The sequence below is a fragment of the Spermophilus citellus genome (assembly GCF_964194105.1).
Source record: "Spermophilus citellus genome assembly, chromosome: X".
NCBI classification, from domain to species: domain Eukaryota; kingdom Metazoa; phylum Chordata; class Mammalia; order Rodentia; family Sciuridae; genus Spermophilus; species Spermophilus citellus.
The window spans coordinates 72,175,643-72,180,218 of NC_138190.1; the positions used below are offsets into that span (position 1 = coordinate 72,175,643).

Consider the following 4,576-nt stretch of genomic DNA (forward strand, 5'->3'; position numbering starts at 1 on the left):
TCAAGATATTTGCACCAGAAAGCTCAGTCTGTTCTGCTTAATCATCAGCAGCACAGGTTTGAATCATCAAACCTTGGTAAACCCTTAAGATTTCAAAATTATTAACAAGTACCTCTAGGGGCAAGACATGTTATTGAGTTATAACTAATTTTCTAACATGAGGGAAAACAAGCGTACCAGCCATCTTTTAAAAATATCCCAACCACTGCTTCTCGATATAGAAAGACTATAAACTACATATGGTTTATCATACAACAAATCCCATCTCTGTCCTCTGAAATTCCTGAATTACATTCATTAGAAAGGGATTTAAAAAATATAGCTTAATGAGCACTTTCCAGCAGCATTCAGCGGCTCCAAGATGGCTTTTATAGATAATCCCACAACATATTTTCTGCCTTTTTCGGTATGTAAGATCTAAAAAGGAAAAAAAAAAACCTGGTATTCTGTAGAGCCAGAAGCCTTTTCTTTATCTGAGCCATCATCTGGTTACTGCAACAAGGAGATGCAGCCGAGGAGGCCCTTGAAATCCTACTGTGAGCATCCATATTGTGACATTTAAATTCTTTCTGCAGTATACTGATCTGGTTACTTTTTATCATGTTTTCAGATAGACTATTGTGCGCTTTTGTTGTTGTTGTTGTTTTAATGTAGTTTTTAGACTAAGTCCTGTCCTTGCATCTACCATGATTCCAGTTTTGTGGTTTTTATTTCATTTTGTTTTTGTTTTTTGATCCTGATGGTAACTTTTTCCATCTTTTTATAAGCAGAACACAGGCCTTGCAGATGTCTCCTGAATGAGTCTCATGCAACCCAAAACAGCTCCTGGAAGTCATTTTCATAACGTTTACTGTCAGTAAATTGACAACTGGAGGACTCGGCTCTGCAAATACAGCAACCTTCTATACTTCAGTACATCTTTGGCTTACAAAAACCAAACTCAATTCACAATAGCTAGACTATGGAACCAACCTAGGTGTCCCTCAATAGATGAATGGAATATTACTCAGCTTTAAAAAAGAGTAAAATTATGGAATTTGCCAGTAAATGGTTGGAGTTGGAGAACATCATGCTAAGCAACATAAGCCAATCTCACAAAACCAAAGGCCAAATGTTTTCTCTAAAATGCAGTTGCTAATTCAATATAAGTCAGGGGGCACTAGGGAAGAATAGTGTTACCTTAGATAGGTAGAGGGAAGTGATGGGAGGGGATGGGAGGGGATGTGGGGATAGGAAAGATATTAGAACAAAAGAGACATTATTACTGTATGTATATATGTGACTATATGACCAATATGATTCTGCAGCATGTGCACTGAGAAAAAAGAGAAATTATACCCAATCTATGTATGATATATCAAAGTACATAAATGCATTCTACTATCATATATAACTAATTAAAATAAATTAAAAAATAATCTTCCCAAAGCAGCCAATCCACATGCAATAGCATCTCCACCAGGCCAACTATCCTCCAAGCACTCTCTCCTTCTCAAATGCCTTATCTAAGAAGATTGTCTCCTGCAGTTCTGGACAGAAGGTGTAGATCCCACCTCTCTCTGTACATGTGTGGCTCCCTTATAATGATTTGTGTGTGTGTGTGTGTGTGTGTAACTTTTTTATTTGTTCTTTTTAGTTATACATGACAGCAGAGTCTGACATATTTATACAAACATAGGGTACATTTTATTCTAATTAGGATCCTAGTCTTGTGGATATACACAATGGTGAGATTCACTCTAGTATATTCATATATGAATATAGGAAAATCATTCCTATTCCTATCCCCCCACACTTCTCTTCATTTCCCCCTGTCTAATGCACTGACTTTCTGTTCTTCCTCTCTGAGCCTTGTGAGTTAGCATACAAACTCAGAGACTGTTCAACCTTTGGGTTTTGGGATTGATTTATTTCAATTCTCATGATACTCTGCAGTTCCATCCATTTACTGGCAAATGTCATAAAGTCATTCTTTGTGGCTGAGTAATATTCCATTGTGTATATATACCACATTTTCTTTATCCATTCATCTGTTGGGCAGTTAGATTGTTTCTTATAAGAAACTAGGTAGGCCAGAGGAAGTGGAATAAATTTTCAAAGTGCTGAAATAACTACCATCTCAGAACTTTATATCCATCTCAGAACTTTATATCCTTCATAAATTAAATAAAAACATGAAGCAAAAACATTCTTACCCTAAAATAAATACTGACAGATGTTTTTCACACAGAAATGAAATTACAATAGAAATAAAAATAGACCATCAAATGCAAAAAAGAGCAAAAGAAGTGGTAAATATCTGTATAAATATAACAGATCATTCTTATAGTAAACTATTTAAAATATATTTGACACTTGAAGAAATTTATACCATTCTCTGATGATGGGGTTTTCAATTTATATAGATGTATTTAATAAGACAATTGCAAAAGAAGTAAGGGAAGGTAAAGTGGTTTTTAAAACTATAAGATTATGCATTGTTAAAAGTTACCTATGAGACAAGTGCAGTGGCAGACACCTATAATCTCAGCTGCTTGGGTGGCTGAAACAGGATGATCATAAGTTCAATGTCAGTATCTGCAACTTAGTGAGACTCATGGTAAAATAAATATATAGATAGATAGATAGATAGATAGATAGATAGATAGATAGATTGATTCTAATCGATAGAGCAATTGCTAAAAATGCAGGGAAAATATAGTGAAATTAAAAAGGAATGCAAAAAAAAAGTCGAGAAGAAGGCAGGAAAGGGAAAACAGAGGAATGAAAAATAGAAAAAAGAGAAAAAATAATTAATAATAGTTCTAAACCCAAACAAATCAATAACTCTACATTGACTGTAACTGTTTAAACCAATTAAAACTTAGAGATTGCCAGAAAGGATAAAAATAATAATAAGGGCTTGGGATGTTGCTCAATGGCAGAGTTCTTGTGGGTTCCATCCACAGCTCTGATAGATAAACAGATAAATAAATAAATAAACAAACAAACAAATAAATAAATAAATAAGGTAGTCACCTGTGGCCCTAGCATCTCAGGAGTTTGAAGCAAGAAAATTGAAAATTCAAGGCTAGTCTGGTATCATTCATACATAGCAGGACCTGCCTCAATAATAATAATAATAATAATAATAATAATATCAATAGATAGATCATCGAAATACAATAAAACTTATAGTAGTATCAGAAAAATCATACCTCAGAGTACAGAAAATGATCATGAAGAAAAGATGATATTATATGATGATAAAAGGGTCAATTCCTAATGTGTGTGCATTTATGAATCATGGTTTCAATATATATGAAACAAAAACTGATAGATAGGAAATGAAAAATAGATGAATGTACATTTAGAGACTTCAACTCTGATCTTTAAGTAGAAGATAAGACTAGGAATAACACTCTCAATCTGAACTCAAATTATTTGCCTGAACAGATTTTTGCCAATATTCATTCTCTCCCTTTCAATTTGCATTTATTTTATACTCTTTTCTTCCCTACTTGTTTTAGATAGGATCTCCAAGCACATTTTCAAATAGATGGGGCAAGAGGAGTTATCTTAGAACAAAAATTCCTGATCTTAGAACAAAAGAATCCATCCTTTGAACATCAAGTAAGATGTTAGCTGTGGAGTTTTTGAAGTTGCCCTTTATCAGTTTGGGGCCATTCCTTTCTATTCTTTGTTTGCTGGGTGCTTTTTTTTTATCATCAAGATGTGTTGAATATTTTCAAATCCTATTTTTACATCTTTGTAGATGATCAGACAAAATATATCTCAGAGTATAATGATCATGTGCCTTTTGTCCTTTAGTAATATGGTGTATTATATTTATTTTTATTTTTACTTATTTATTATTTTTGGTATGGATCTAGGGGCACTTATCCATGGAGTTATATCCTCAGCCATTTTTAAAAATATTTTCTTTAGAGACAGGGTCTCACTAAGTTATTTAGAGCTTTTTTCAGTTTCTGAGGCTGGATTTGAACTTAGGATCCTGCTGCCTCAGCCTCCTGAGCCACTGGGATTACAGGAGTATGCCATCATACCTGGCTCTATTGATTTTTATATGTTGAAACAACTTTACATTCCTGGAGTATATCCCACTTTACCAATTCCAAGGTCACAGTCATGAAGATTGTATTGTATTAGCAAAAGAACAGATGGAAAAACCAGTAGAACTGAACTGAATCGAGAACAGCTAACATAAACATGGCTGATCAATTTTTTTTCCCATTGAGTTTTTGATAAAGTTATACAGGAAACTGAACAGAGAAAAAGAAGCCTTTTCAACAAATATATTAGAACAATTAGACATTCATATGCAAAAATAAAACTTGACCTAGAACTGACACCTAATACAAGATTAAGTTAAAGAATACTTTAACTCTTTAAGGGTTTCTTGAGCCAGGCAAAAATGTCCCTGGTTAAAAACCACTAATCCCAATATTTTTAGTCATCTTTGGCATCTCTCTGACCAAAAAAACCTGACAAGAATGATTTAGAGGAAGAAAAGTTTATTTGGGGTTATGGTTTCAGAGATTCAGTCTGTGGTTAGCTGAGTTCATTGCACTGAGCC

At 33.8% G+C, this 4,576-nt stretch overlaps 1 pseudogene across 1 annotated transcript; it reads right to left on the reverse strand.

Annotated features, from left to right (window-relative positions):
* Positions 1 to 247: 247 nt before the first annotated feature.
* LOC308639442 (SIN3-HDAC complex-associated factor-like) lies at positions 248 to 4,130 on the reverse strand (annotated as a pseudogene). The gene is made up of 2 exons: positions 4,110 to 4,130; positions 248 to 939 (listed from the first exon to the last, which is right to left on the reverse strand). The product of its transcript is annotated as an SIN3-HDAC complex-associated factor-like (transcript).
* Between the last annotated feature and the right edge of the window lie 446 nt (positions 4,131 to 4,576).